The sequence below is a fragment of the Osmia lignaria genome, chromosome 13 (genome assembly GCF_051020975.1).
Source record: "Osmia lignaria lignaria isolate PbOS001 chromosome 13, iyOsmLign1, whole genome shotgun sequence".
Classification (NCBI taxonomy): domain Eukaryota; kingdom Metazoa; phylum Arthropoda; class Insecta; order Hymenoptera; family Megachilidae; genus Osmia; species Osmia lignaria.
The window spans coordinates 5,682,399-5,689,917 of NC_135044.1; the positions used below are offsets into that span (position 1 = coordinate 5,682,399).

At 36.7% G+C, this 7,519-nt stretch overlaps 1 protein-coding gene across 9 annotated transcripts in view; it reads left to right on the forward strand.

Moving 5' to 3' along the window:
* brat (tripartite motif-containing protein brain tumor) overlaps positions 1-7,519 on the forward strand; it is a 79,138-nt gene that overhangs the window by 43,030 nt on the left and 28,589 nt on the right. The gene's annotated exons all lie outside the window — the stretch shown is intronic.

The window sequence follows — 7,519 nt, forward strand, 5'->3', positions numbered from 1 at the left end:
GTCAATTAATATTCAATATTTAAATGAAGCACAAATAATTGCCTTCTTAAGAATATTTTTCAGAAACAGCTGTGTGTATTTGTTTAATATAATCATTTAGTAATTTAAATTAACCTGATATTTATCTTTTATAAAGGAGCAAATGATTTTATTTACAATATATGGAAACAAGAGATAAAATAGAGCTGTTATCTACGAAAATTTTAATTAATCGGATAATTTGCATATTTAAAACTTATTCATATTCAAATAGTTCAACTATTCGAAGGTTCGTAGTCTTGAGATATAAGCATATTGACGTCATTTTGGAAAAAAAAATTGCACTGTATGTAAAAGGGTGATACAGGAGGGTGAGCTGTAGAGATCTCTTCTTGTAAGAGAAGAGGGCGTTCAGGCCTCCTCCATGCCGGAAGTAGGATGGTCTTTAACGTCGACGAGAGTGCATATATGGTCGGAAAGCTTCTTGCATAATTTTCCAGATTTCAAGCTTTTTTAAAAACAAATTATACCCATCAAGATTAAATAGTTGTTAAATATAAATCTACCAATAGTAATATCAAATTGCAAGAATAATAAATATTATGAAATATGCAATCGTGGAAATGTTACAGAAACTAATTAAGCGGTCTGTTTGAGCGTGTAATGAAAAAGAAAGTAAAACTACGATACCCTTTGTAAGAGTATTACCACACTTGAGATCCGTTGTGAGAAAGCATTCTTATGACGAACCGCATCGTAATCAGAAATTAGCTTCGGCAGACGATGTGTACGTTAATTAGTGATCGTAATGAGACGAGAACTCGTAAAGTCAAAGTAAACCGCGGCGTTTCGAAGGATTGAAAAAGCGCGGCGGTCTCCAAAGCGGATCGTTAACCGTGGATGGAATAAGAAAATGAAATAGCTTTGCCTGGTGTTCGCGAATTCATTAATATTAATGTTCACGAGAAAAACATGGTCAAAGGATAATGACCAGATCTGATTGCATCGTATGTTTAGTAGGTATATTGCGGAAGAGGGTTCGTTATTTCCTTGTCAATTAATGCAATAATTTGATCATTAAAACAAATGTATCGCTGATTTTTTATTTGTTATTACCCCGTGAATGAAATTGAATCTGTCATTAGATTAAAATTTAGTAAGTTGACAAATTTTAATTGAGGTAAATTTAATTTTAATTTTCGAACAACTTTTATTGGAATAATGATCAACTCATTATCAGTTAATTGATAACGATGGAGATGAAAGTTTTTTGAGAGAATTGCTAGGAGAAATTTAACGGACCGATGACATTATCGATTTGCCAACGAAGTCGAGGGTTAAGCCTGAGGATTCAGTTTCTATGACACCTTCGTAACCGGCTGAAGTAATTTGTATTATCCACCCTCGCTTTCTCCTGTATCTTCTTACATTTCCACTCGCCTGAACTCCTCCTGTGTCTATTTTATTTGCTCACTGTGGCAGCAATAAAGTTAATACAAATTTACGAAAACGAAAATAATCAATTTGTTACGTGATACCTTTAACCAAACCCACGAACCTGCATTGTTTCTTAATTACTGTCAGTATAAGTGTGCATCTATTTTAACTACTCTAACTCTTTTCTTCTTTTATGAATTCAAGTTTTCACGCATCTGTGCCTTTTCAATAGCCACTTTTTTTTAATTTCATTGTTCAGTTACCTACTCGTTTTGTATATACATTATCATTGAAGTTCATGCGCGCGTGAACAAGTGCGTAAGAAAGAACACACATGCGGGTGCACCAACAATGTTCCCTCATGTTTCCGTATTACGTTTCTCCCGCCATTAAACGGGCCAATGTTCTTTGCAGTGCTCTTGTCTCTTCTTTCGTTTCAGTAAGAAGCAGGAGACATTTGACATTTGCGAGGAATAAGTATGTGTAGTATACTAAGCGATCTTAGAAATGGCAACTTATGCCAAAAAAAAAACAATCAGGATTGTAGAATTTGAAAATTTTTTAAATTTTATAGTCTTAGAACCTTAGAAGTTTGGAGTCTTAAAATTGTAAATCTTGGAATTTTAGAAATTGAAATTTTTTAACCTTAGACCCTTCTAATGGACACGACCTAACGCTGACGAATGCGTCCGGATATACAGATGATTCTTACTCGGAATAATTGAAATAAAAAATATTATACAACTTCCTCGTTACAAGCGAATAGCTACTTCTTTGTAAGCATTGTTTTATTGTGGAATAAATGAGGGTACCTTGAGCGATATATCGCGTTTCTGTCGAGACACAAACTGTAGAGGCTTCTTGTAAAGCCTCTTTTGTCGGTATACGTATAATCGTTAGGCGCGCTACAGGTGTGCGCTTTTCGTCAATGCCTCTTATAAAACTTACCGCTCCTAACCCTTTCTACTGGCTCTTTTGTATCCAGACGACTAAAGACACACCACGGTATGTTCTTTGACACAATCCTTTTCACGTTGCTAGGACGTGAAAACCTAATGTCAGATCGTACCAGGTTCTTTTCTTTTTTATCATCCCTTTGACGTACGGTATAAAGGAAAGTTACATTGAAATTTTTTCTTTCTTTCTCCTTTCAAATACGTACACGATGTTTTGATTATGAGAAATTAAAGAAATAAATTATGTATAAAAATTTTATTGCCATTTAGGTACAATTAGATATTTCAAAATATAAAAATATAGAAAATTTAATGTAATTTGAATTAATGTATGTTACATCAATTTAAAGTTTCATAAAAATGACTATATAAATGTGTCGTTAATATTTTCATTACAAAGTGATTAAGAATGGTTCAAAGAAATGTAAGAGTGAAAATCTTGTAACAAGTGAGTCATACGACGAAAATTTTCGGAACGATGAACTCGTGTCAAAGGAACATCAATTAATTGATCTTAATTGAAATTCTACTCGAGTAGGCAATTCCAAGCTTGTTTCTGAAATTAATCATTTCCGCTCTTCTCCCTACTGTATTCTCGCGTGCCCCATTGACACGCGTCTTTATGCACCGCAATTGATTCGACCGAAGGAATTGTATGTTACAAGAATTCTTGTGAAAATTACACACCGATTATGTTAATACGAAAATTTCCATACTTACACAAAATATCGTGTACCAGGAATAACGTGTACTGTTATCTACTTTTCTTTAACATATTTATTTTATTGAAAATTCTTTAGATTTTTGTTGATAACAATCCACGCGTCGTAGGTCGCCCATGCAATTCTTACAAACAATTCTGCAAAAGTATTGTTCTAACCGTGCGAATCATCTGACCCACCCACATTACGATACGATTTAACGAGCCGTCGTGTAACGGTCGCTTAACGATGATTCAGAGACTGGTCAAATGGTGCTTGAACCTTTCTCTTCTTTTTCTTTTCCTCTCTTCTCTTTTACTACTTCTCTCAATAATCCTTTTCTCGATAGCTCTCTTTTCATTTCTCTCTTTTATACTATCAGCCTTGCTCCATAGAACGTTCTCATTATATTGTTTATTTATTTATATAGTCGGTAATAAATTGAATAAAAAGGAGAAAAAATAGGAACTGTGCTTCCCTCTTTCAGTATTTTCCGGCTTAAACCCTTCAAAGATAGCAAATGATAGCAGTCACCCCCATAGGGATGACGTGGCAATCAGCATCTTAATTAATGATTAAGGTGACCATATTTTTCTCCTGGAAATGTAATATACGAAATGAAAGTTGAATTTGAAAATGATTAGAATTATTAAAATATTTTTTACATTATAGCTTTAATATTGACAGGGTCAAATTTGCCCATACCATGGTACCATGATCAATGGAGTCTGTCGAAAAATTATAGAATTTAAAGTACGAGCCAATATTTTCCTTGTTATTTTCATGAAAATCGTAATGTACGAAGAGCATCGGAGCGGAACGACTGGTTGGTTGCTCGGAGATGGTTGCGCACGAGTTATCGGGAGAGAATCGGAGCCTAGAATCGATTTTCCGTATCGCGTGGTGTGTTACAGCGACCTTCCGGCATCGCGAAGTTCATCGGGTACAGTGACCTCCGGAATACGTTCAGCTCACAGCCGGTGCTCTCCGCGTCGTAACAGCGTCGCTCGTAAACCGTTCCACGGTTCAAACGAGCGCCACTTCCGGAAAGACGTGCTCTCGCGAGCGATATATCGGCGTCATGCTCGCGCGAGTTCGACGACGCGGAAAGCATGCACCCGGACTCGGAGATCTTATCTTCGACAGTTCTCACGGTTAAGAAATCTTTACAGCTTACCGACCAGTCATTTTCAAATTCCTCGAACGTTCTATATTAACCCTCGAAGGCTATCACGGGTGAAATTTCACCTTAAGCTAATTTGATTTTACAGGACTATTAAAAGAAATTAAGAAAATTATTTAGATATTTGTTTAGAGTAGCACGAGTGATACTGTGTTACCAGAAAATTAATAATTCTAGGGATGAATTGCCAAATAATTATTTCAAGTTTTTTGCTGAAAATACACAAATATTTCGCAATTAATGTGAAAATAATTAATTACTTCTTAATAATGATTAAAAATTAATCAATGTAACAGAATTTGGAAAATAATCTCGGCGAGTATTTTATTTATTGGAAGTGAAATAAATGTGAAACAAAGTCGAGCAGCGTAATATACGCGGTGATATTTTTTGATCACCCTGTAAACGAGAAATACGCATTGCCGTGTTGCGTCGAAGGACGATGCACCGGCAGTTACCGTCCTCCAGGGGCGGTTACTCCTTCCTCGACAGTTCCACCACCATCGGTGACGGACTCGACCCTCGTCGGAATACAGCTCGAAGGGTTGGGGTGGTCGATGCAGTGTTTCCATAGAAACCAGACGCGCCGTCCGCCACCCCTTCCTACAGTGCATTCAACCGACGACGGTTGCAGTCTTCCCTCGAAAACATATCGTTCCCGGCAACTATAATCATCGATAAAAATTGATGATCTGTCTCTCTCTTTATGTCAAACATAGTTCTAAAAATTCTCCTGGCTAATGAAATTTATTCTGGAAAAAGTGAAATCATCCCTTAAAGTTTGCCAAATTTTTCATTTATCTATTTGATTAAGAAGGATAATACTGTTTAACATAAAGTTAAGTCAATCATTCAAATGCTTCATACTAATCTTTACAGTTCGTTTAAATCCTGTAATTGAATCGTTACGAGGGTTATCGATGACCTACACTTCATGCAATTGAATAATTAACCTTTGCAGTCGAAGAGTCTTTGATCGAAAATTAATTAGCACACATTTAATTAATTTCCACTGTTACAGAATTTGTAACATTTATTCAATTTAAATGATTTTCTGCAATTTAGTGAAATATAACGAGACTGGTCTAATATGTGGTAATTTAATAAAATTAATTAGGTCATTGCATAACAAATGATAGATTTCGAAGCTTAGAAATTTAATGACATAAAAGTATCAATAAAAAGGTACCTATGGCATATCAATTAGAAGCCTGAAATATAATAAAAATGATGCAGGTATTGGCAAAAGGTTTATGCAGTCATTTTCATAAAACCTTAAGCTTCCAATCGATATTCCATAAGTGCCATTTTACGCTATATACTTTTATATACAACCACCTAATATGAATCATTTTGTCTCCTCCCACAATTTTTTCGATGCAGTTAGCCGTGATTGGTTGGCATACAAAGGTGACCTGGCAAGGAACGACAAGATTTATGAATCGCCCTTGAGTTTTTTCTTTTCTTCTTTTTTAGAGGATCCGGTCTTCTAGCTGGTAGGATTAATGTTGTTACCGTGCATATAAGCACTGGTTTGTACCTTTATAAAAACCTTCGAGGTAGGATGCAAGACTATTTTCTTGGTTATAAGGAACAGGGAATAAATTCTTTCAAAAAATTACCATCCTTGTGTAATAAATTATAAAATAAATTTGCAATTCGTCATTTTATTGACCCAACGAAGGGTTAATCGAACGTCGTTAAATTATAAAAATAGAAGCAATTGTTAAATTGACGGTAAAGAAGGTAGTCATCGTTGACGAGTAAGGGATTTTCCCCTTACTTTGCGGACCGATTCGAGACCTTTCTCGTCCAAGGTCGTAGTTCGTAGCGGATGTGCTATAGGTATACTCTTTTCGTCTCTGTCCCCTCTTTCGTTTTCAAGTTGGCAGGCTGTGGACGAGGAACGTAGTGGGGAGGAACAGCGTGACCCCTGAACGACGTTCATCGATCGGGGTGCACGCACTCTACCTTCGGCACCGCGTTCTTCTGTCTCCACTTCCCACTCTTCTTCTTCGTCTCTCCCGAGTCTCTCCCACCACTTCCTCGCTCCTCTCTTTCTCTCTCTTCTTCTCTTCGTCTTCTCCCTGTTGTTACCCTGCCACTTCCTCTCGTTCCCATAACAATTTCTCATCGTTATTCCCTTCAAATCTTTTGCATTCTCGGATATCAACATGATTTTATTAGAAATTATGTTTCCCCAAAAATATTTGTATCCTAACTCTTTGCACTTGGTCGCTGTTATCAGAAAATTTAAAAATTCTAATCCATTTCAATATCCTCAAATGGTGCATCATATGATATTCGCCATGTTAAATGTAAGGTAGCTTCCTTGCGGCCTCGAACCCGCAAGTCCTTAGAAGCATTCACCTTTTATCTCGGGGCTCGATCGAAATTCCTACACGAAGGTATATACCGCGTACCAAAGAGAAGAGTAACTTAGCCTGACTTCAAGAACGTTTCCTAGACCGATAAGACTCTCCTTATTCTACCCTTACAGTTATTCTCTTTTCTCCTTTATTATTCGCTTTCCTATGTTTTCTTCTATCCTTCGTTCTGTTGCATATCTTTGTTCTTCATCATGCGGTTTTAGTGAATATTTAGAAAAACAAACCTTCTGTTGCTTAGTGGTAAAGGAATACGATACTTAGGTACCAATAATTGTCAATTATTTTTTTCACGTAACGAAAAGATTCATAACTTCGATATTAGTGACCTTGGAATCACAAGATGGCAGTATATTTTCTGTCTGGTAGTTGATTCTTTATCCTCCTTCCTCTATCCGTGTCCATCTGCTGGCGAACCCTCAGATGAAACACTACCGTCCAATCGAGACGATTTAATTAGAGGGATCACTTCCTTTCGTCGTGAATTGTCCATGAGCACTGAAAGAGAAGGTCATGCTAGTCCCGCGTGGGTGTTAAGTCGTAAGGACAGTTCTACGTTAACATGAAAACAGTTTCCGGCATGTATCACTGTGGGCGAAGTGTTAGCGTGTAACAGACGGCCACACCGATCATTGTTGCTCCAAGTGTCGTTCCTGACTATCGTTCAGGAGAAATAGGATGTTAAACTTTTGTCCGCTTTAAACGAATTTCCATTTCAATGCATTTCAATTATACGGTCAACTGCGATCCATTCGACGATATCTGATTTTGAAAAAGAAACTTGCGCATCCGTTATTATATTTATCGTGTAAAGAAAAAGTAAGTAACGTATCCACGGAGAGCAGTTACTAAGAGTAGTTGTCTTTTTGTTAACAG